The sequence below is a fragment of the Phyllobates terribilis genome, unplaced genomic scaffold (assembly GCF_046119375.1).
Source record: "Phyllobates terribilis strain yellow unplaced genomic scaffold, ASM4611937v1 Scaffold_1__5_contigs__length_1240528914, whole genome shotgun sequence".
In the NCBI taxonomy this organism is placed as follows: Eukaryota; Metazoa; Chordata; class Amphibia; order Anura; family Dendrobatidae; genus Phyllobates; species Phyllobates terribilis.
Window position 1 is genome coordinate 299,906,992 of NW_027362761.1, and position 26,565 is coordinate 299,933,556.

A 26,565-nucleotide genomic window follows, 5' to 3' on the forward strand; every position below is an offset into this window, starting at 1 on the left:
GTCCATTAAAATCTCAGAAATCATTTAGCTGATATGATTGCATTTTTTAATAATGAAAATACTTTCTCACAAAAGCTTTTTTTTTTAATCTAAAATTCACATGCCATTATTACTACTCAGATCTTTTTGGAGCCATAAGAAGGCTTTTAAAGAGACATATGAGACCTCTATTGTACATCCGTATACCTATGATTTAATACTAAGGAATTTGAAGTTTTTCCTGTCACATTCCATTTGAAAAAATTGTGACATACTTATTGTGGTTCTCCTCCCAAGAGGCAGACAATAGACATGCAATGCTATGGAGGCTGTATATCAATCCACAAAGGTTGCAAATTTCCAAAATGAGCTGTAAAGACTGTGTGCCAGGGTGCCTTAAAATACTCCCATTGTAGTTTGGCTTTATTGTTAGATTGTATTCATGCATTTTACTTGTTTTATTTTTTTGCAACTGCCGATAAATGAAAGATTAACATTTTCCAGACATATAGCATGCTATTATATCATATAATGGGACCCTATCTTTGATAAAAGCTTAGAAACTGAGCTTGCATCATTGTCAGCAGATAGTGGTTGTGTCAAACAGCCAGAATCTGCCCTTAACAGCAGCAAGTATAGTAGAAATTTTCTCACTGCTTTTGGTAACTTAAATGGTGTTGTTAACCTCTGAAAGCTGAATGTACAGCTCGCAGCCTGGTGGTAGTGCCGTTCTACGTGCCCACCAGCCCAGCTGAAATGTGATCAGAAGGAATCAAATGGGTTGCCTTGACAGCTATGGGTCTGCTGAAGACCCCCATGCCTTTCATAATGATGCACCATTGAAATCCTGACTATGTATAACAAGTAGAAGCTGCACTGATGATCTAAAATCATCCAGCAACTAGTGGGGTTAAAGTGGTTATAGGAAACATGGAGTAGTCAGCACTGCCCCAGGAAAATGCTGGAAAGATTCAATGTGTGTCTGTGCTCTGCATGAAGAAACAGTATCAGAAAAAAACTCATGTGTGTGCGCTGAACCTGTTAAGCTGCAGAGGCCAGCTAGTTCAACGAAGCTACTGTCAAAGGTGGAGAAAACGTTCAGGAGCAACTTCTGTTGTACAGCAGGAGAAGAATGAAAGAGATGATCGAGTATAGGACTCACCTCTCCCACTCCACCTCAGTGCACGATAAGGTACCATGTGCTGCTCTGTGTAAAGACACTGTATAAGGAGAAGTAATCCTGAGTGAAGATATGGAGTCTGATTAAAGCATTACTATCTACCTCTGCCTGGACTAGTGTTATATAGCTTGGAAACTGTAACATCACCTAATTGTGAAAAATGCTTGTTAAGGAAAAAAAAACAAGCAATGTGAACTGAGGTCTAAGATGGTATAGACGTGCTTAGGTGGTCTGATATTGGGACCCGGTTCTATTTGTCTACCCTTTATATGCATTACTTCAACTTTGATATACAGTAAGGTTTTTAATATAGACAGTGTAGGACTGTCCCAATTTAGGGTCACCTTGTCGCTGGTGGGACGGCTTGTATACTTTTTTTGATCAAAAATAGTTCACTAAATACCCTATATTTCATATGCAACTTTGCTTTACATTTATATATAATGATGGTAGGGTATGAGATATTTTTTGTCTTTTGTAGGTTTTGTATCTTTTTGCTAGTGTGATCATGCTCCTATTTATTGCATGTATACCATCTTAGACCTCAGTTCACATTGCTTGGTTTTTTGTCTTGTTTGCATTCTGTGCAAATTAGGGGTGTGGCATCCCCCTTGTTGAGCTGGTTAGTATATATGTAGCTTACCACGGGCTTAGGTGGTCTGATATTGGGACCCGGTTCTATTTGTCTACCCTTTATATGCATTACTTCAACTTTGATATACAGTAAGGTTTTTAATATAGACAGTGTAGGACCGTCCCAATTTAGGGTCATCTTGTCGCTGGTGGGACGGCTTGTATACTTTTTTTGATCAAAAATAGTTCACTAAGTATCCTATATTTCATATGCAACTTTGCTTTACATTTATATATAATGATGGTAGGGTATGAGATATTTTTTGTCTTTTGTAGGTTTTGTTAAGGAAATCCTGATTTAAATCCCTTCAAAATTCCAAAGAACTCATGATTAGTTCACCCTGCCTCTCTTTACTGAGCGGCGGACATACAACATATGGCTGAGTTTTATAAATCAATAATCAACTCAAAGAAATACTATACTAAAAATAAGGCAAGAGAAAAACTATATGCATAAATAATTTTATTAGTTACAATTAATTATAAAACCTGAAAAAAAGAAAGGCAGTGTGGTCAATGGTATATCATAACATGGCGAAGAGAATAATAAATAATTTAGATCAATAATAAATAGATCAAAAAGAAGGGAGGGCTTTAAAGTGCTAGCACAAACTAAATCAGACATAATAATAATCAGGGAGCCATGAACATACTTGTATTATAGTTATTGTAAAAAACCATCAATTCACGCAAAAACGCTTCAATGAAACTCTGATCAGACTAAGGTAATAAAATATAAACCGATTTATACACAAGAAAGACCCCAAACCAGAGTTTCAAAGTAAAATGCAATGTGCATTAGCACCAGTACTCGCTATTATTAAAGTACCAAGTGGGGAAATAAAAATATGAAAAGGCCAAGCGATTAACATCTAAAACTACTTAACCCAATCAGTAAATACTGGGAATACAATTAAAATGGAAACGCCAGAATTGCATTGTTTTGTTCGCCTTGACACAGCAAAAAAATGCAATAAGAAGGGATCAAAATATTATTTCTACCCCAAAATTATATCAATAAAGATGTCAGATTGAAAATAAACCTTCACACAGATCCATTGATGAAAAAATAGAAAACATTCAGACAAGGTCAAATTTTTTTAATGACTTTCTAGTACATTGAATGGTAATATAATTAATATAATTTGAAACTACAATTCATCCCACAAAAAAAGTCATCAAATGGCTATGTGAAGGGAAAAAAATAAAGCTTGTGGGTCTCAGAAGAAGAAGAGGAAACAGAAAATGAAAAATAGCCCAGTCAGGAAGAGGTTAAAGTATTTTATATGTATTACTAGGTCCCCTGCCTAATCAGCCCTTTATAATGTTATTCACTTAAATCCATGTTTAAAATTAGTATTTATAGCCTCCGTTTTTCTTATGCTAGTTAGGCGTCAGTGCGCATCTTAAGCCGGGTGTATGCTTCCCGGCTTCAGAGGCAAACTGCGCATGATCAGAAGTGAAGAAGACGACTCAAATACATCTTCTGCACTTCTGGTCATGCGCAGTGTGTCTCTGAAGCCGGGAAGCTTACCTGTGGCTTCAGAGAAGCAATGACGCCTAATTAGCATAAGAAAAAAGGAAGTTATAAATATTTTTTTAATCATGGATTTAAGTGAATAACATTGTAAAGGGCTGGTTAGGCAGGGCATTTAGTAATACATTTGTGAATGCTGCTGGGTTGAAGGGCATGGGGGACCTGACAGGTTCCCATTAAGTATAGTACTTCTGATGGTAAAGTATAATAGAATTTTCTTGTTTATGATTGTATTACCTATTTCAGGAAAGTTAGATATTACAATAAAATTGCAAACTTAGTAGCCAAGTAGACTAGATCCATTTATAACTGAATATTTATGTGGGACAAAAAATCAGAGCGTCATGAAATCATCATAACTTTTTAAAGTATTTTCTCATGGCAACAAAGGCCACCCTAGCCAAGAACTGTAAAAATAATATGCAATTAGAAAGAATATCATTTTTTAACTTCCCTGTATGTGATAAAAAGAGTCCATTGTTTGATTTCATAGATAGTCCTGGCATTAGAATAGTTAAGGACTACTATACACTTTTTTGTTCTGGACACTTACGTTAACAAAAAAAAAATAAAAACAACTCTGCCATTGCAGATTTTGCTATTATTGTAATTATTTCCTAATTATTCTCACACTGAACATGCTTTGGTTTTCAAAAGTGCTCCTCCATTTATAGTGATATTGAAAATCTGAGTTTATAGCAAAGTTTATAGACTTTGTTTCCATAGCTGAAGCAAAACAATATTTTATAAACTTGGTATATAACCGACATACTGTATAATGTGTCAATGTACCAATATGTTATATTATGTATTTTATTAGCTGTATGGATTATTATTTTCATCAGTTTCCTGGCTTTCCTGGCTTAACAGTCGCGTGAAACCTAGTACGGGCAATGATAATATCCTGGTGCTATAACCTTCAGTGAGAGTAAACAACAGCACACAGTCTGATAAGTGAAACACCTTTGATTTCAGTGTTTTAACCCCTATATCATGCTGTCCTCGGATTACATAGAAAAAAAGCTGCTGACAGATTTCCTTTAAAGGAACACTATATGTATATAATACATCTTATTAAAACATCCAATCCAGTGGCGTAAATTAAGTAGGTGCAGGGGATGCAGTCATACCTGGGTCCCAGAACTTGGGCGGCCCAAAAGGTCACTTTGTCCTATATGAAAAACCAATACTACTAAAAACCCATGATGGATGCAAACTTATACCCAATTGCATGATGAATGTGGATACTGCCATTGAATTGTGGTCAGAGAAAAAAGCCCACATAAAAATTATCACTCCAAAATAACATTGTATATAAACAGGAGAATCACTTGGAGTTTTTACGGTTTAGATATAAATGTTACTGATTACACAAATTCATAATTAATAGAGAATGAATATAGAAAAAGACAGACAGACAACAAATGTTGGTTGATTCCATGTAGACAAATGTGAAATCATATACCAATGGGCATACGTGGAATCTCCAAAGGTAGTGACATAATAGTTACAAAATGAAAAAAAAAAACATTTAAAGCATATAGTTTCACTACCAGAAGGAGAAACAAGCCAATGTACCCATTAGTTAGAACTGCAAAGTTTGTTACAAGGATAGGTAAAAGAACCCCAATGTACGTTTTGCTATTCAGATCATCAGCTTTTTCAAGGGTGGAAATCAAGCTAACAGGTAATTTTTACAAAACAAAGCCCCCAAAACAATTGCGTATTTTTAACCATTTCACATCACTTAGAATTTTTTTTACTATTTATTCATTACATTGTATGGTAAAATAAATGGTGTAATTTAAAACAATAATTTGTGCTTCAAAAAAACAACCCTCATACAACTAGGTTGATGGAAAAATAAAAAAAAGTTATGGCTTTTTGAAGAGGGGGATGAAAAATGAAAGAGTAAAAATAAAAATTTGCCCAGGAGTGACTGAGTTAATATTGCAATAACATGATGAGAACTATATGCTCTATGGGTTATAGTGGCAATAAGGGATTCCCCCTTTTTTATCACCTGTAGGAAACCAAGTATACAAAACCCTGCCTCTTAGCAACACAAAAGCGGGAAATAGCATAAATTATAGCAGAAATTATAGAAATTAGAAATTACAGTCCAGTCAATACATTTTTGATGTAGTTGCTGAGAGATGGGCACCTCTCAATGAATTTAACACCCCTAACTCTAGCAGAACCTGGATCAAAACTGGCATATAAAATATTAGTCTTCATAAATCCATCCTCCCCTTCACCCAGTCTTTTTATACAGTATATTAGTATATCAAACAAGCACTTTTACATAATATTCTTTGTATTCTTGCTAGTTATTGAAAGATTAAAATGGGTGAAACAATGGAGTCTTCCAGCAAATATGTTTAATTTAATTCACAACAATGCTAAGGACAGTGTCTATGTTTTCATTCGAATGATAAAACATATAGAAAGTGTCTTTCTTGGTTCAAGATGAAAGAGGAACTTGAAAAAGCTGCTTCTCCTTCAAGAAGATTTGAGGTTTTTCTTAAAATATTTCTGACAGGTAGGATATGGTCACGTCTTTTTCCCTGTTCTGCTGGCAACACAAAGCTACATTGCTCAGAGCACAAAGGAATAAGGTGAAAGAGCACGAGTATCAGGGAAAGTTAAAATAATAAAAAGAAGTGAAAGATTGTCTTAGATCTTGACTTTTTGTTGTGTGTGTGTTTTTCCTGGAACCAGAGAGATTGAAAATAAATGGAATTGATAAAGATACTGGCATAGGCAGTTAGGCCGATAGGTTAAAAAAAAAACACAAGTAACTGAAAAGTTTGCACTGAAATAAAGCAATGAGTGGTTTATATATTGCTTAATGGATATCCAAACATTTAGACATTTATTGCACATAATGCTAGGTAGGTAGCAAAATAAAGTACCTTGTTTTAAACCTGTCGACTATTAAAATTATAAATGTCGAAAAAATATATATAAAGACCCTCACTGCACTGTCGGGGGAAATTGCTGTGTGTAGACAAGGATATCTACAAATCTTCCTTTATGACATAAAAAAAAGCAAAAACACACCATGTAGAAAACGTTTCTCTTCATTGCCTTTTATAGCTTTATCCCAATTGAAAAACATACTGTGAAGTGCAGAAACAGAAAACAGAATATTCACCCTGATTAGGCAATGACTAAGTCAAACAGAAGATCCTCATACCTTCCAAACATGGTATATCAGTGAATCATGGAGATAAAGGTAGCCGTAAGAATTTTCAACATGTAACACAACACGCCATCTTGATGTCTTTTCCTCAGGCATACGTATTGCTCGCCACTCCATGCTCAAATACAATGAAGGGATCAATCCAATAGTTGCCACTATGTAACTCAATACCAGTTAACATCCACATAACCAATATTGAAAACATGCAAATAAATTATATATAAAGAGACATTATATACTGTATATAGAACCATATGCATGCAAAATATACAAAGAATATATATCCATTGTGAGGCAGTGACCGGGATCGTATATGAGGGACGTTATATCTCCCCCAGAATGTGCACAGAGACCTATTAAAACCATTGGAGTGCATTGCAGTCACAGACACACCTGCGGCTGCAATGCAGGAATGAAGGTGAGCGTGGACCTAGTCAGGCTATCTGGCTAAGGCAGATTAGTAAAACCTGGCAGGGCCTTCATTTCTGGGAGGAGGTCACAGGAGGCAGTGGGGCGGCCTCCTCCCTCCAACCTGGGTTTTCCAGTGGCTCTTGCCACAAGTCCTTTAAAACCCCTGCACTAAGTATTAGTGTTGTTCTATGTTGGAACCTGCTAGGAGCACAGCAGGAAACCTCAGCAGGATTGAGGGTGGCTGAACCCCTGTCTGGGATCCCTCTGCACCTGTCAGGCTCGGAGCGGCCGGCACGGCCGTTGCCCTCAGCAACCATTGTGTATGGACTTTCTGTTAACCCGGCTGCGAACAGGAGGACTTTCTGTTAACCTGTGAGTTGCTGAAATAAAAGCTGCTTATGTTGGACTTGCTTGGGTCACTGCCTCAGTTACTGCACGGTGTGAACACCATATACATAGAAAAAATTACATGCACACATAATGTGTAGAAAAAATCCACATACAGTATCTATAAGCGTACAGTACAGACCAAAAGTTTGGACACACCTTCTCATTTAAAGATTTTTCTGTATTTTCATGACTATGAAAATTTTACATTCACACTGAAGGCATCAAAACTATGAATTAACACATGTGGAATTATATACTTAACAAAAAAGTGTGAAACAACTGAAAATATGTCTTATATTCTAGGTTCTTCAAAGTAGCCACCTTTTGCTTTGATGACTGCTTTGCACACTCTTGGCATTCTCTTGATGAGCTTCTTGATGACAGCGTGGGAAAATTCTCAGCGCTCAGCGCTGGAGCAGGAGAATTCTCCCACGCTGGGATGGCATTGAGATGACAGGCTGGATCACAGCTGAACGCTGCCATCCATCTTGTCATCCTTCAGAGACACTGCAGAGCGCAAGCATGCCTGCGCTCTGCAGTGTTTATGAAGGATGGCATGCTGGATGGCAGCGCTCAGCTGTGATCCAGCCTGTCATCTCAATGCCATCCCAGCGTGGGAGAATTCTCCTGCTCAAGCGCTGAGTGCTGAGAATTTTCCCACGCTGTCAGTGACGTGCATGAGGTGAGCCGAGTTCATTGGACATGAGCTCACCTCATGCACGTCACTGACAGCGTGGGAAAATTCTCCTGCACTCACCGCATGCGCAGGAGAATTTTCCCACACTGTCAGTGACGTGCATGAGGTGAGCTGAGGTCATTGGACATGAACTCGGCTCATCTGGATGCCGTCACAGCCAGACACTGAGGAGCGCAAGCATGTCTGCGCTTCTCAGTGTCTTCGGCATGGCAAGCTGGATGGCAGCGTTCTGCTGCGGTCCAGCCTGTCATGTGAATGTACCAGAGCTGAAGCTGTCAAGGGAAAGGTAAGGATGATGTTGCTTTATTATTTTACTTTTATTGCAGAAGGCATTGGCTTCAGCTGGAATGGGCGTGACGGTAAGTATGGTTTAATTTAGAACAATAAAGAATTGTGTCTTTATTTCAATTAAAGGACTTTATTCTGGGTGTTTGTGTTTTTTGTAACTTTGACTATGGGGTTAGTAACGGGGGTGTCTTATAGACGCCTCTCCATTACTAACCTGGGCTTGATGTCAGCTGGCATTATAAGCTGACATCAACCCCAACCCTATTACCCCACTGCCACCACTACAGGGCAGTGGGAAGAGCGAGGCTAAGTGCCAGAATTGGCGCATCCTATGGATGCGACATTTCTGGGGTGGCTGACGGCTGGTGTTTCTAGCCTGGGAGGGGGCCAATATTCATGGCACCCTTCCTGGGCTATTAATATCAGCCCCCAGCTGTCTGCCTAGCCTTTGCTAGCTATTAAAATATGGAGGACCCCACATCATTTTTTTGGGGGTCCCCAATTTTAATAGCTAGTAAAGGCTAGGTATTCAGCTGGGGGCTGATATTAGTAGCCTGGGGAGCTCCGTGGGTATTGCCCCTTCCCAGGCTTCAAACATCTGCCCCAGCCGTCTGCTTAACCTCCGCTAGAGAATAAAATTACGGGGAACCCCACGCCAATTTTTTTTTTTAATAAATCCTTTATTTTAACACTAAATGACAAGTACAGTAATTAACACTATCACTGTACTTCTTATATATGTGACTGACATGTTTCTATCTATCTAATCTATGTGTGATGCTCTATTCTTTCTGTTATAAATTGTCGGGTACCGATGCTGAATTGCCGGCCGGCTTTTTTAAAGAGACGGTGCATGAAAACACTAATATTTTTTTTAATAAATCCTTTAACACTAAATGACAAGTACAGTAACCAACACTGTCACTGTACTTCTTATATATGTGACTGACATGTTTCTCTCTATCTAATCTATGTGTGATGCTCTATTCTTTCGGTTCTAAATTGTTTGGGTACCGGTGTATGCCGCTGATGAATTGCCGACTTTTCATGTTTCACTGTGAGCACTGTTCCCATCGATTTGGGCAACCACTGTAATGCCACAACCACCATGGCTGTGGCATTACAGTGAGGGGTAGACAATCCCTGCATGATTGGTGCTCTAAATAGCGCCAGACATGCAGGACACGCTTTTGGTGCACGAACAGTTATCTAACATAACCTCGAACAGCCAAATTTTTTTCAAATCGTTCGCGTTCGTCGAACGACTCGAACACCGCCCAAAACAGCTCGAATTTGAGATTGGGGAACAGTTCTAGTCGAACACCGCTCATCTCTACTAAGGACAGGCAACAAGCAGAAGAGACTTGTTTGGGCTAAAGAACACAAGGAATGGACATTAGACCAGTGGAAATCTGTGCTTTGGTCTGATGAGTTCAAATTTGAGATATTTGCTTCCAACCACCGTGTCTTTGTGCGACGCAGAAAAGTGAATGGATGGACTCTACATGCCTGGTTCCCACCGTGAAGCATGGAGGAGGAGGTGTGATGGTGTGGGGGTGCTTTGCTGGTGACACTGTTGGGGATTTATTTAAAATTGAAGGCATACTGAACCAGCATGGCTACCACAGCATCTTGCAGTGGCATGCTATTCCATCTGGTTTGCGTTTATTTGGACCATCATTTATTTTTCAACAGGACAATGACCTCAAACACACCTCCAGGCTGTGTAAGGGCTATTTGACCAAGAACGAGAGTGATGGGGTGCTACGTCAGATGACCTGGCCTCCACAGTCACCAGACCTGAACCCAATCGAGATGGTTTGCTGTGAGCTTGACCGCAGAGTGAAGGCAAAAGGGCCAACAAGTGCTAAGCATCTCTGGGAACTCCTTCAAGATTGTTGGAAGACCATTTCTGGTGACTACCTCTTGAAGCTCATCAAGAGAATGCCAAGAGTGTGCAAAGCAGTCATCAAAGAAAAAGGTGGCTACTTTGAAGAACCTAGAATATAAGACATATTTTCAGTTGTTTCACACTTTTTTGTTAAGTATATAATTCCACATGTGTTAATTCATTATTTTGATGCCTTCAGTGTGAATGTACAATTTTCATAGTCATGAAAATGCAGAAAAATCTTTAAATGAGAAGGTGTGTCCACACTTTTGGTCTGTACTGTATACAAAATGTACATATCTATATACTGTAAGGTTGCAGCTGGACAGTTTATGGACGAGAAGTATGTGTCCCCAAGGTGCCAAGCTTCGGTGATGTAGGAATTCGGCACACTTCATCCATATTAACCCCTCACTCCTCTCTTCTCCTATGTACAGCTGTCATGCTCTCTTCACAATGTTATACCACACAGATCCATTCATTCCCACCATACAACACAGGAAACGCTCTCACAAATCACTCAACCATCTGCTCACTCTCTGTATCTTCCTTCTCTTAGTCGCAGGTGATATTTCTCCTAATCCAGGACCCTCCAGTAATAATAACACTAACTCTTTCCCTGTTACATTCAGAAACCCTGCTAATCTCATTAATATTCCCTGCATATCTACTGTCTCATTCAACTGTGCCCTTTGGAATGCACGCTCAGCATGTAATAAACTCTCTTACATCCATGACTTTTTCCTCTCTAATTCCCTCAACCTTCTGGCTCTCACTGAAACCTGGATCCAGCAGTCGGACACCACCGCCGCTGCAGCTCTCTCCTATGGTGGCCTACACTTCTCTCATACTCCGAGACCTGACAATAGATCAGGTGGAGGTGTTGGTCTGCTTCTTTCAACAAAATGTACTTTTCAGGTTATCTTCCCTTCTTTTGAGGCCCACACAGTCAGACTCTACCGGCCCTTCGCCCTGCGAGTGGCAGTTGTCTATCACCCTCCTGGTCCCTCCTGTCAGTTCCTGGATCACTTTGCTGCCTGGCTTCCAAATTTTCTATCCTGCGACATCCCCACGATAATCATGGGAGATTTTAACATCCCAATTGGCGATCCTCTTTCCCCATCAGCCGCTCACCTTTTATCACTAACCTCCTCCTTCGGCCTTTCACTGCTTGCTAATTCTCCTACACATGAGGACGGGAACACATTGGACCTGATCTTCTCCCGGCTTTGCTCAGTACATGACTTTACTAACTCTCCCCTTCCACTGTCTGACTATAATCTTCTTTCATTCTCGGTCAAAAACTGTGACTCTACTCAAGACCCCCCCACTTTCCACACTTATAGAAATATACGCGCCATTAACACCCAGAAATTTATGAAAAAGTTGCAATCATCATTGGCCCCAATCTCCTCCCTCTCATGTCCCGACTCTGCATTGAAGCATTATAACGAAATAATGCTATGCGCCCTGGATGAAGCCGCACCTCCTACACAAAGAACAATTCAGCATAGACGGCGACAACCCTGGCACACGCCTCAAACACATCTTCTCAAGCGGTGTTCCAGGTGCACTGAAAGGCTGTGGAGAAAATCTAATCTGCCCGAAGATTTCCTCCATTATAAATTTATGCTGAAAACATATAACTCTGCGTGTCACCTCTCCAAACAAACCTACTTTAACAACCTCATAATCTCACTTTCCAATAATCCTAAACGACTCTTTGACACGTTTCATTCTCTCCTCAATCAAACAGCAAAGGCCCCGATCACCGACCTCAGCACAGACGATTAGGCCAATTATTTCAAAGAAAAAATTGACCATATTCGTCAGGAAATTTTCTCCCAATCCCCAAACGTTTTGCATGCTCTCCCCCGCCACATTGTATCTTGCTCACTTTCTGATTTCGAACCAGTCACGGAAGATGAAGTGATCAGACTCCTTGCATCTTCTCGCCCTACCACCTGCACCAGTGACCCTATTCCCTCACATCTCCTTCAGTCTCTTGCTCCAGCTGTCACCACTCACCTAACTAAAATTTTCAACCTCTCCCTTTCATCTGGTATCTTTCCCTCTTCTTTTAAACACGCCAGCATACATCCATTACTTAAAAAAACACCCCTTGACCAGAACTGCACGGCCAACTACAGTCCTGTTTCCAATCTTCCCTTTATCTCTAAACTCTTGGAATGCCTGGTCCATTCCCATCTAATCCCCTATCTCTCAGACAACTCTCTTCTTGACCCTTTACAATCTGCTTTCCGCTCTTTACATTCTACTGAAACTGCCCTCACTAAAGTCTCTAATGATCTACTAACAGCTAAATCTAATGGTCACTAGTCCCTGCTGATTCTCCTGGATCTCTCTGCAGCATTTGACACTGTGGATCACCAGCTCCTCCTCACTATGCTCCGCACTATTGGCCTCAAGGACATTGTTCTCTCCTGGTGCTCCTTCTCTGTGTCTTTCGCCGGCTCATCCTCCTCTCTCCTTCCCCTTACTGTAGGGGTTCCTCAAGGATCAGTCCTAGGCCCCCTTCTTTTCTCCTTATACACCGCTCCCATTGGAAAAACAATCAGCAGATTCGGTTTTCAGTACCATCTCTATGCTGATGACACCCATTTATACACCTCTGCTCCAGACATCACCCCTGCATTACTACAAAAGACCAGTGATAGTCTTTCTGCTGTGTCTAACATTATGTCCTCCCTCTGTCTAAAACTAAATCTGTCAAAAACTGAACTACTCGTATTTCCTCCCTCTACTAACCTACCTGTGCCTGATATTGACATTTCCATTTGAGGCTCCACCATTACTCCCCAGCAACAAGCCCGCTGTCTGAGGGTAATTTTGGACTCAGATCTTTCCTTCACTCCTCACATCAAATCACTCGCTCGTTTATGTCATCTACACCTCAAAAACATCTCAAGAATCAGGACTTTTCTCACCTTTGACTCGGCAAAAACTCTTTCTGTCGCTCTTATTCATTCTCGTTTGGACTACTGCAACTCTCTACTAATCGGGCTCCCTATTACTAAACTCTCCCCTCTCCAGTCTGTCCTTAACGCAGCAGCCAGGATCATATTCCTCGCCAACCGCTACACCGATGCCTCTTCCCTGTGCCAGTCATTGCATTGGTTACCATCCAATATAGAGTTCAATTTAAACTTATCACGCTTACCCACAAAGCGCTCCATGCTTCAGTACCCCCCTACATCTTCTCCCTTGTCTCAGTCTACCACCCTACATGTGGCCTCCGTTCTGCCAGTGACTTAAAACTTAAATCCTCCATAATCGGAACTTCCCACTCCCGTCTCCATGATTTCTCGCGTGCTGCGCCAATTCTTTGGAATGCATTACCCAGGACAGTTCGATTAATTCCCAATACCCACAGTTTCAAGCGGAACCTAAAAACCCATTTCTTTAGACTGGCGCATCGCCTCCACACACTATCTGTCCATCCCAGTTGTCCGTCCCAGTTTTCCCTCATATTAAAATCTTCTTCAATTTCAGGTTCATACCAACAATGCACATAAAAGCCTCGGTCAGGACTGCACACATACAGGCAGGCGACCAGTCCATGTATTATTTATCCTATATAGTATATCAAGGCTTCATTATACAATATATGTACATTCTACCTTTTGTGTCTCCCCCATTTCCTCATAGACTGTAAGCTTGTGAGAAGGGCCCTCTCTCCTTTCGATATGAGTTATGTTTATTCTGTATTGTTTGTATAAGTCCCCTCTAAAATTTGTAAAGTGCTGCGGAATATGTTGGCGCTATAAAAATAAAAATTATTATTATTATTATTAGAATCCGGAGAAGCAGGATCCAGCACACATAGTGTTGAGAGGTATTTAATGGGACCCGATTATAGGGCGGGGTTTTACGAGCAGCTGAAAGAGCTGGGTGGGATCGGCTGCTCACTTACCTCCAGTCCAGGTCTTGGAATGCCCTGATTTAAGGCAGCTGGGGCTGCCTCAGTGGGCTGTGTGTTGTGCAAGGTGAGCAAATCTGGCATGTGCTGCTCAGACTCTGCTGGAGGCAGAGAAAGGCACTTTATTTAAATGGCTGAGGCCGTGCTGTATGGACTGGTTATTTTGAGTTTTTGTTCAGTTATACCTTTTTGTGCAAGAATGAGGCTGTTATGTTTTGTTTTCCTGACTGGTTTAAGGACACTTAATAAACCACCAGTTTGTTTTGAACATGTGGACTGCATCCCTATGTGAACCTGCGTCTACACAGTGCTAATCCTTCATAAATAAATTGGTGCTAGAAGCACGGGCACGAATCCCAAGGGGAAGTGTGACTGATACAGGAAACAGTATATGTCCTGCGTGAAGGCCACCAGCCAGAAAGGTTTGTCCGGCAGCATGGAGGAGCTGATAAGACAACGGTGCTGGTTAATATGTAGCAGCAGCAAGCTTTGCAAGAGGCCAACAAATTGATCATACATCAATTCCAGCTTCAAGAGCAACAAATGCAGCAGCTGCAGCGACAGCAGCAGGAACAGAAAACGCTCCTGGCGGAGGCCGTCCGTGTCAAAGAAGCCACATCACCTCCAGGCCGAAGCGACGAGACCCAGGTGAGGAAAACCGTGAGAGGGGTGTTGCAAATAATGGCTCCAGGGGATGATGTCAAGGCGTTCCTGGCCATGTTTGAGAGGGTGGCAGACCGTGAGAGACCACCAGCAGGAGCAGTGGGTGGAAGTTCTAGCATCATATCTTACCGAGGAACCACAGAAGGCTTATTTTGATTTGGCCCTGCAGGATGCTAAGGAGTATAGAAAACTTAAGGCTGAGATTCTGGCGCGGCTGGGTGCAACCTTGGCAGTCAGGGCACAATGAGTCCAACTCTGGGAATCCACAGGGACAAACCTCCTCAGTCACAAATGTTTGACCTTCTGCACCTAGTCCAGAAGTGGCTGCAGCCAGAGACTTGTTCCCCAGCCCAGATGGTCGAGAAAGTGGTCATGGATCGGTTTATTCTCGCTCTCGATTCAGTCCTGGGTTGCCCATGGAGAGCCCCAAAATTCAGATGACCTGATGGGCCTAGTGGAGATGTACCGGGCGGTAAAGGGTTCCCTGATTGGTCAAGCAGGGGTTAGGTCACCTTTCTGGGGTTCCCAAAGGGGGATGGCTCTCAAAAGAAGGGAACTAAATCTTCACTCGGTGGGCGTTCCAAAGTCCCAGGAGGCCGCTGAATCACAGCTGGGTAATCAGTCCCATTCCATCCTCTGATGAAAGTGTCATGCCCCTGGCCATAGTGTCCCATGAACTCTGAGCCAATTGACTGCAACATAGGCTGGCGTTACTCCTATTTGGCTTACCCCAACTGCAGCGCAGTTCCTCAACCTGGTGAGGGCCCTCAGGCGTGTTCAGTGTCCATAAATGGGGTACGAGTGACTGAACTGTTGGATTCAGGAACTCCCTCATCGGCTGGTTCCTGGAAAGGTGGTGGGTGTCCAGTGTATCCATGTGAACGCTAAGAACTATTCTGTGGCCCCGGTGGAAGTAAGCACAGACTGTGGCACCGTGTCTCATGAAGTGGGGGTTGTCAAGGACTTATTGCACCCCATAATAATTGGACGGGACTTTGCATTAATCTGGGACATGTGGGGGAAAGCAGGGACACCAGGTTGCTCAGACAACAGCCAGAACACCCCTGAAGAAATCTAGCCACAGGCCGTAACGGACGAGTTTCCCATGTGTGTATTTGTGGGCGATGAGGATGAGGCAGCATCCCCTAAGGCCAACATCCCTGAGCTGGAGGTGTCCGAGGGAAACTTTGGAACTGCCCAACTGAGAGATTTAACTCTTAAAGGGGCATTTAATATTGTGTCTGTACTTAACGGTGTTGTTCAAGAGCCGGGGGGTGACACCAGATACCCGTACTTTGCCGTCAATGGGGACTTGCTATACCGAGTCACCAAGGTGAGAGGGGAGCTTGTCGAGCAGTTGCTGGTGCTCAGGACATACAGGCAGAAGGTGTTAGACATGGCCCATGCACATGTGTTAGGTGGTCATTTGGGGGTAGAAAAAACACAGGAACGAATCCTCCAAAGGTTCTATTGGCCAGGTTGTCACTGAGAAATTGTAAATTATTGTAGGTCCTGTCCCACCTGCCAGCTGACCTCCCCAGTGGCCCACTTCAGAAGCCCCTTAGTGCCGTTACCTATTTTTGAGGTGCCATTTGATCTCATAGCCATGGATCTAGTGGGGCCCCTGGTCAAGTCCACCTGAGGGCCTCAGTATATCCTAGTGGTACTTGACTATGCGACACAGTATCCGGCGGCTGTATACCTAAGAAACTCCTCCTCCAAATGTATAGCCCGGGAGTTGGTCCATATTTTTTCTAGAATGGGGTTGCCTAAGGAGATCCTAACTGATCAAGAGACCCCATTTATGTCAAAGGTGATGAGAGAGTTGTACAAAACTCTGCAAATCACACAACTACGGACCTCAGTCTACCATCCACAGACAGACGGCTTGGTGGAAAGGTTCAACAAAACCTTGAATGCCGTGTTAAAGAAGGTCGTAGAGAAGGACAGCCAAGACTGGGACTGCCTACTGCCATACCTTCTTTTCTCCATCTGAGAGGTAACACAGTCCTCCACTGGATTCTCCCCTTTTGAACAATTGTATGGCCAACACTCCCGAGGACTCCTGGATGTGGCAAAGGAGACCTGGGAGGCGGAGTCTACACCCTACAGGAGTGTAATCGAACAAGTGGCCCAGATGCAAGAGAGAATGGCCAGGATGATGCCCATCGTGAAAGATCACCTCCTCAAAGCACAAGAGGCACAGTCCAGGGTGTATAATACATCAGCCAAATTGAGACAGTTCAACCTTTAAAATCGAGTACTTGTGCTAGTGCCCACAGTGGAGAGAAAATATCTGGCCAAGTGGCAGGGCTCCTATAAAATAGTTGAAAAGGTTGGCGAGGTCAACTATAAAGTCCACCAGTTAGGGAGAAGGAAGCCCTACCAGGTATACCACGTCAACTTGATTAAGCCATGGTGAGATAGGGAGCCTGTGGAAGCTCTGTATTTAGGGGCTGAGGCTGACGCAAAAATGAAAGAGGTCAAGGTGGCAGAGTCGCTGTCACGTGACCAAAAGCAGCAGTGCAAAGAGTTGCTACATCGAAATAGAGACCTATTCTCAGTACTACCTGGCTGTACTTAGATCATAGAGCATGAGGTTCTTAAGGAGCCTCATGTCCGGGTAAACTTAAAGCCGTATTGAATTCCCAAAGCCCGCCGAGAGGTGATCTTGACCAAGGTGAAGCGGATGCTTAACCTGGGAGTCATTAAAGAGTCCAAGAGTGGCTGGTCCAGTCCCATAGTCTTAGTGCCGAAACCAGATGGAGAATGGCGGTTTTGAATAGACTATAGGAAGCTGAACGAGGTCTCGAAGTTCAACTCCTACCCAATGCCTAGGGTAGATGAGCTTATTGAAAGGCTAGGACCCGCTCGGTACATCACCACCCTGGACCTCAACAAAGGATACTGGCAAATCCCCTGTCTAAAGAGGCCAAGGAGAAGACGGCCTTTTCGACACCAGACGGATATTATCAATTCATGAGGATGCTGTTTGGGTTGCAGGGAGCTCTGGACACCTTCGAGAGAGCCATGGACTGGATCTTAGCTCCCCACAAAAATTATGCAGCGGCCTACCTAGATTACATCATCATATTCAGCCAGGACTGAGAAAGTCTTGGCAAAGTTTAAGCTATACTTGACGCTCTAAGGAAGGTAGGCTTTACCATTAACCTGAAGAAGTGTGCTACGGGGAAGGAAGCAGCCAAGTATCTGAGCTACGTGGTTGGGAGAGGGGAGATAAAGCCACAAATAAATAAGGTTGAGGTGATCCATAACTGGCCACAGCCTCTCTCAAAGAAGCAAGTCAGGGAATTTCTAGGCATCGTGGGCTACTATCAAAGATTTGTCCCCACGTTTGTCCTGATAGCAGCCCCACTGACAGTTCTTCTGAAAGGGACGGAGTCAGCTATGGCTAAGTGGAACCCGGAAGCTGAGGCGGCCTTCCAGGAACCAAAACTGGTCCTCTGTAAACAGCCATTATTGGTGCTTCCCAACCTCTCTAAAGAGTTTGTGGTCCAGACGGATGCATCGGATGTTGAGTTGGGAGCAGTCTTGTCCCAGGAGATTAATGGAGAGGAACACCCTGTAATGAACCTCAGTCGGAAGCTGTCCACGTGTGAGAAGAACTACTCCATATCTTATGCATATGTAAATCGTTCTTAATATAATTTAAAACTAACCTTAAAGAATATAAGTAAACGTTTGCCGTGCATTAAAACTATCCCTTCTCAATAGATTATTCTTATCAGTAGGTTAAGTAAACATAGCAGTAGTAAATTCATCATTTATAGGAGACCTTGGGACACAAACATCCAGATAATTGAGACTGTCTTCTCTAAAGCCCCCGTCTCACATAGCGAGATCGCTAGCGAGATCGCTGCTGTGTCACGGTTTTGGTGACGCAACAGCGACCTCACCAGCGATGTCGCTATGTGTGACACTTTGCAGTGATCAGGCCCCTGCTGTGAAGTCACTGATCGCTGCAAAGAGTCCTGGACCATTTTTTGGTCGTTGCCCTCCCGCTGGTCAGCACACATCGCTGTGTGTGAAGAGCGGGAGCAGCGATCAGGCTGGTAACCATGATAAACATCGGGTTGCTAGGGGCACACGCGCACCTTGTAACCCATTGTTTATCATGGTTACGAGCCTGCTAAAGTGACCGGTAACCTCCCGCTCACCGTAGCAGAGTGGTAACCATGATAAACAATGGGTTACTAGGTGCGCGTGTGCCCCTAGTAACCCGATGTTTATCATGGTTACCAGCCTGCTCCTGCTTCAGCAGGCTGGTAACCAGGAGCAGGATATCGTGGAAAGATTCTTTCCACAATGTCGCTGCTCCCCTGATCGTTGGTGAGCCTGCCTGTTTAACAGCTCACCAGCGACCACATAGCGACGCAGCAACGATCCCTGACAGGTCGTATTGTTGTCGGGATCGTTGCAGCGTCGCTAAGTGTGACGGGGCCTTTACTTCCATGGAACAGTAATCTGAAGAGTCTGAAGAAGTCCATTCAGCAGAATAAATTAAATGCATTTGAACATAACACCGGAGATTATTTGCATAATTGTGTATATGCCTGGGCTGGAGAGCGTAAGACCTTTAACTGTAAGAGAAAATACATTTTTTCAGGATCCTAAAATGGATGCTTCATCAGTTGATACTGACGCTAGTGGTGCAAAAAAGATTTAAAAAAATTGGATGGTTCTATGATCCTCAAACCAAAATTCTAATAGGTGTTTTTTAGTTTTAGAAAATGCACAGACCTCTTAGGACAAGACATACCCAGGTGCCAGCAAAATGGTAAAACGCTATGGGAAAGCAAAGAAAAAATGGTCAGATAGACAGAGGTGATCTTGTGGCTAGTATTTCATCTGGAGCTCTATCTACCCCTGGGATTTCCATTATGAATAAAGGATTAGACATTGTTCCTGTTCACATTACTAAACCTTTTAATTTTGTTGTTGATTTTTTTTCACTTTTTTTTCGAATCTACAGCTGAAAATGTAGTTATTTGAAAACAAAAAATGAGGGAAGAGTTTTTCTGATGTTCCGCTTAGTCTATGTAAAAACAGCAACTTAACCCTGAAGTACCTAGCCATTTGCTGGAATATTTCCAGCATATGGTTACTAGTTAAGTGTTTGAAAATTAGGAATATGACTGTAGAAATGTTTTTAATTCTTTTGATGAAAAAATGGTACAATATTTATTATTTTGATAGCTGGACCATACAATACAAGCACTTCTTACCATTTACCTATTGTGTCCACCCTATTTCCTCATAGATTGTACAGTCCAGCTCACCCTAAAAAATGATTCAAGTAAAAGAGTTCTTTTTGTATAGAGCACTCGTGTTAAATACAAAAGAGCAAATGATTAACAATAATTTAAATCTGTGAAGATCTGAGGTTGTGGATCGTAAACATTTATCTAGGCAGGTTAAAGATGCAACAATATTTTATTCCTCACATCATCTCCGGTTAAATGGCCAAAATACAATTGTCTCAGTCCACAAGACCCCCTTCCCAGGATGGTAGTGACGCGCCCCTGGGCCTGTGTCGCGCTGCGTTGCGCACGCGGGAGCTTACCCGGAGCCGGATCTGTTTAGGGTTGTAGTCTCGTGGCGGTGACCCGGTCCGTGCCCAGGGAGTCAAACTGGACGGCAGTCTGTTAGCGGTAGAAAATGTTTGATGACTACGCCACCCGTTGAATGCAGCCAGGGGGCTGCTGCTGCAGGGCAGACCGCGGAGGCCGGTGGAAGGATGGTGCAGCGTGATAGTATAACCCCCAACGGGAGGGGTATGGCCTCAGGGCAGCCGACGTGGATGATGGGGGTAGCAGGAACCACTCAGAGACGGTATGGTAGCGTTCAGGGTCTTTACTGGTAACAACGATAGACCCTCCCGGAGTACTTGCTAGCGAACGGGGCCTGGTCAGTCCTTGAGCAGATGGGATCTCCCCTGGCCAGGCGTAGTTGTAGGCCTCCCAAGCTGACTGTACTCTTCTGGCTACCTTGCTAGAAGCTGATGTAAGTAGCCCACGTCCCTGAGTGTACCGTGTGGTGCTCACCCGTATGGCCGGTGACTCGGGGCCTTCTAATGGCTTCCGCTCCACGATGGCGGTGCTGGTCCCACGCGTGTGACCGGGCCTTCGGGCTTCTGGGCCAGGGGACCTGAAATCCCCTGCCTGACGGATTCTGCTGCTGGGTAGAAGTTAGTCCCCACAGCCTCGGACTCCGGGTCCGGTAAAGAATCTTCTTAGTCAGGGCGAGCTCTTTAGCTGCCAGCCCCTGACTCCTTGTGACTCTGCTGCTTCCTATGCTGCTCTTGTCTCTACTCTTCCTGGACTCACTAACCCTGCCTCAGCCCCGGGTTTATACAGGGGAAGTTCTTCCCCTCCCAAGGCTGGGCAGGAGGTGTGGCATGCACAGGATCCCTGACCAAAGGACCTCCCACCTGCTCTCAGACGTAATATCTCTATCACTGTGACAACCAGACCCCTGGGGTGTCACACTCCCCCCTAGTGAAATTTAGTACTCCGGGACTAAACACTTTTTAGAAAAATATAACAAGGTATATCAAAGAACAATAAAATACAATAAGGAAACACAATAAGATGGTCACGGATGTCCGCAACCGGGTGCAGTCTTTGAAGAAAAGCAAAGGTGTCCATTTCACCAACACAGGGAGACGTAACCAGGTAGGGGTCTGTCCTACCCCGAGTCCTTAACAGTCTCTAGTCCATCCTGGGTTACGCTCCAACTATATACAAAGGATTCCCGGTAAATCCACCGAAGACTCCTAAAAACAACTAGAAACACAAAATTACACACAAGCAACAATAAACAGGTAAACATTGTAAAACAACTTAAACATTTAGATCCTCCAACGTGCGGGTAACTGGCCTCTAGTGGCCCTAGTGGACCTACGGAGCTGACTGTCTGGCCCTGAACTACAGGGTGTAGGAGCTGTCAAGGGTAAACTGGGCAGCTGTCTACCGGCTCTTTGTCTCACTAGGGGTACGGCAGGCTCACTATAAGCAGAGGGTGGATTCTCCTGTTCCGCTTGGGTGGAGTCTTCTGCCTCCTGGACCGGCTGCTCTTCCAGCTCTACCCGTTGCTCCGTAGGTTCTTGGGATGATGGTTGGAGGAAGGTGAGTACGGGTACCACAACTGCACCATTGACTTGAGTCCAAGACCGAGGGAAGTCCCCGAGCACGGTACTAACCATATCTTCCCTTTCTTCCACGGGTCGATGGTCTTCCTGTTCCTCCTCAGGGTTCCTCAGTTGTTCGGGGCACTTCTTCAGGTGGTCCCGGGATACAATGGCTGTGGTTTCCCCTCCGTCTTTACTGATGGTACAGACCTTCGGGTTCTCGTGGCTTGAGGGCAGTACGGTGTACGGGTCCTTCTCCCACTGGTCGTCCAACTTGTGGAGCCGTCTCTTCCTCTTCCAGACCTGCTCTCCGGGTACCAGGGGAACAGCGGGAGCATACTGGTTGTAAGTCTTCTCTTGTCTTTCCCTAGCCTGACAGAGACTTCGCTCCACGCTCTCCTGTACTTTCCGGTACTGCTGCTGCCTCTCTGTGTCCCAGTCCGTTTCTGGTGAAGTGTCCTCGGGCGTCAGGACTCCCATTTCCAGGTCAACAGGTAACTTACCAGGTCTTGCCCTCATTAGGTAAGCCGGGGTACAGTTGGTGGAACCTACCGGGATGTGGTTGTATAGGTCCACCAGATCGGGCAACTTCTCAGGCCACAGACTGCGTTCTTCCAGAGGCAACGTTTTTAGAAGATCCATTACCACCTGGTTCATTTTCTCACAAAGTCCATTAGTTTGCGGATGGTAGGGTGTTGTCCTTATCTTCCGGCAGCCATACAGATTGCAGAATTCCTGGAAGACCTCCGCTTCAAAGGCAGGTCCCTGGTCCGTCAGCACTTGGTCCGGGTACCCGTGTGGACGGCAAAAGTGCTGCTGGAAGGCTCTAGCTGCTGTTCGAGCCGTTAAGTCCTTGACGGGGACGACAACCAGAAACCGGGAGTAATGATCCACGATGGTTAACGCGTAGACGTAGCCACTTCTGCTGGGGGTCAGTTTTACATGATCCAAGGCTACCAGTTCCAACGGTTGCCGGGTGACGATGGACTGCAGGGGAGTCTTCTGGCTGGCCCGATCCTTCCTTCTCAGATTGCACGGGCCACAGTCTCTGCACCACTTCTCGATGGTTCCCCTCATGCCTACCCAGTGGAACCGCTCGCGCAGCAGGAACTCCAGCTTTTTCCACCCGAAGTGTCCAGCTCCGTCGTGGTATGCCTCCATCACCATGGCTGCGTCTCTTCGTGGCACCACTACTTGCCAGAGTAGTTCATGCGTCCTGGAGTTAACCATTCTGCGGCACAACTTCCCCTTGTAAAGGAACAGTCGACTCTTCTCTGCCCATAGTTGTTTGGCTTCCTCTGGAGCGTCTGATTCCAGGCTAGCCTCCGGGCGAGTCAGCATCTCCTTCACCAGTCGGACGGCAGGGTCGCTGTCTTGCATTTCCGCCCAGTTGTAGTGAGGTAAGGGGTTCAACGTAGCAGCCTGCTTACTCCTTACCCGGTGGGAATACTGGATAGTCCCATGACGGTGGAACGCAGGGAGTTCAACTTCTTCCAGTCCCTCCGGATCTTCTCCTCCGTCCGGCAGGTTGGGCATCCTGGACAGGGCGTCCGCGTTGGTATTGGAGCGCCCTGCCCGGTATTTAATTGTGAACTCGTAGTTGGACAGACGGGCCATCCACCTCTGCTCCAGGGCACCGAGTCTTGCCGTGTCCAGGTGTGTCAGCGGGTTGTTATCCGTGTATACGGTGAACCGGGAAGAAGCGAGGTAATGCCTAAAGCGCTCGGTGACTGCCCATACCACGGCCAGGAACTCTAGCTTAAATGAGCTGTAATTTTCGGGGTTCCTTTCGGTGGGTCGCAGTTTTCGGCTGGCATAGGAGATTACTCGTTCTCTCCCCTGCTGAATCTGGGACAGTACGGCTCCTAGCCCGATGTTACTGGCGTCGGTGTAGAGGATGAAGGGCTGGCTATAGTCCGGGTACGCCAAGATTTCATCCCCCGTGAGGGCCATCTTCAGCTGGCGGAAGGACTCTTCTTCTAGCTTTTCCCATTTGAAGGGCGGCTTCTGGTTCTTGGCCTTCCGGGACTGGCCTATCAGGAGGTCCTGCATAGGTGCTGCCTTTTTGGTGAAACCGGGAATAAACCTTCGGTAGTAGCCTACCAACCCTAGGAACTGCCGCACTTCTTTTACGCTGGAGGGGCTTGGCCATCCCTTAATTGCGGTGATCTTATCGGGGTCGGGAGCCACTCCGTCAGCGCTCACCACGTGTCCCAGGTATTGCACCTTTGGTTTCAGGAGGTGACACTTGGAGGGTTTCACCTTTAGGCCATAACTCGCCAGAGCTTCGAACACCTCCGCCAGGTGTTTCAGGTGGTCCTCATAAGTTTTGGAGTATACGATGACATCGTCCAGGTACAACAGGACCGTCTCGAAGTTTCTGTGGCCCAGACAGCACTCCATTAATCGTTGGAAGGTTCCTGGGGCGTTGCAGAGTCCGAACGGCATGCAGGTGAACTCGCTAAGTCCCATCGGGGTGGTGAATGCGGTCTTCTCCCGGTCCGCCTCTGCTACAGGAACCTGCCAGTACCCGCTAGTGAGATCCAAGGTAGAGAAGAAGTTAGCAGATCTTAAAGCAGCCAATGACTCCTCTATCCTTGGTAAGGGGTACGCATCCTTGTGTGTGATACGGTTGATTTTCCGGTAATCTACACACATCCTCATGGTGTTGTCTTTCTTTTTGACTAAAACTAGTGGGGCTGCCCAGGGGCTACAGCTATCCCGGATTACCCCAGCCTCTTTCATGTCTCTAAGCATCCCCTTGGCGTGTTGGTAATGTGCAGGGGGTACGGGTCGATACCTCTCTTTTATGGGAGGATGATCTCCCGTGGGGATGCGGTGTTCTACCCCCTTGACTCGCCCGAAGTCTAACGGGTGTTTACTAAACACTCTCTCATACTCTTGAACCACCCGATAGACTCCTCGTTTCTGGTGTGAGGGAGTGGAGTCAGTACCCAGATGTAGTTGCTGACACCAGTCCTCCATGTCTTTCTTAGAGCCGTTACCTTCCTCCGGGTGAGATGGAGGCAAGGGTTCCACAGATTGTATAGAATTTTGATTAGTGGTATATAATTTGGCCAGCGTGGCATACCGGGGCAGGTACACTTCCCTCTCCCCGATATTTATTATGCGAACGGGCACCCTCCCATGGCGTACATTGACCACCCCCCGTGCTGTCAAAATGGTGGGCCTACTGTCTGAGTAAACTGGTTCTACCATTGCCTGGTAATCTCTACCTCTCAGACCAATAGCTGCCCGGCACCAAATCATCATTTCACTTTTTGGGGGCATGGCAATAGGAAAAGGGTCACACATTCTTACGCTACCAATCTCACCGCCGGAGAGTTCCACTTGTTGCCGTTGCATCAGTGCCCGGATCTCTTTCTGGAGCACCCGCTGCTCGCCGGAGCTGGCATTCTTGGCAACCTGCTGTAAAAGGAAAATCACCTCTGCAAGACAATTTTCAATTACATTAGTTCCTAGAGTTATTTTTGGGTGACTCTCATGTTTGTCAATATCTACAATGATCAGTCCCTGTGCGGCCAGTTCGACTCTATCAATTTTGATGGTCACCTCTTTAAATCCGATCTGTGGCACGGGCTGACCATTGCTGGCGATGATACTCAAGTCGTCGTCAGGGTAGCGGGTAATATCCGAGTCATTCCAGTACTGCTTGAAGAGCACGTACGGGATGGTGGTGACCTGTGACCCGGTGTCCAGTAGGGCACTCATGGGAATGCCATCCAGTACCACAGGCAAGACTGGACGTCCTCCCACATATCTGTCGCGCCAGTTCGATGGGCCTGGTGATCTTTTTCCTGGGGGTTGGCCCTCTACCCCAGGTTGTGCCCGTTTAAAGAACAGTACCTTTCCATATGTCCGGGTTGATTGCAGCGGCGGCAGATGGGTCGTCCGTCCTCGCTGTATCGGTCACTGGGTCTTCCTCTGGCCGGTGGGGTCCTCCTTGGTCGACGCCACGGGATGTCCTCCGGTCCGGATGCCAGCTGGATCTTCCCTGGAGTGGAAACCTGTAAAGACTGCACAGTTCGGGTTAGCGCAGCAACGCTTTTAGCTAGCTCTTGGACCTGATGGTGTAGGTCTGGAGCCGGGTCATTGTCCAAAGCCTGCGCATCAGCTCCCACAGGCCCTGCTGACAAGGGCGCCGCCTCCTGGTAGTAAGTGGTAGTGGGGCGTCTGTGGGTCACAACGCCACCTGGTGCCGGTTCTCGGAGCACCCGGATGGCTCTGTCCTTGAACTGTGCAAATTCTAGATGAGGGTCCTGTAAGGTCATTGCCCGCAACTGGGTGCGGTGGGCATTGCAATATAAACCCTCTATAAATTGTTCGGTCAACAGCCTGTCCTCGTTTCCCACTCCATTAGGGTCTGTCTGCTTAATGGCCCTCAGGGCCTCTTGTAGGTTGAGTGCATAGTCCCTTATACTCTCATGCGCTCGCTGCTTGCACCCGTAGAATCTAAGTTTAATCTCGGCTGAGGTGCGGGTATCAAAGGTGTCCTTCAGCCGGGTTAGTATCCCTGCGACAGTCTTCCTCCCAGGTGGCCAGGATTTTACTTCCCTTTTGGCTGCCCCAGTTAGTTGGGC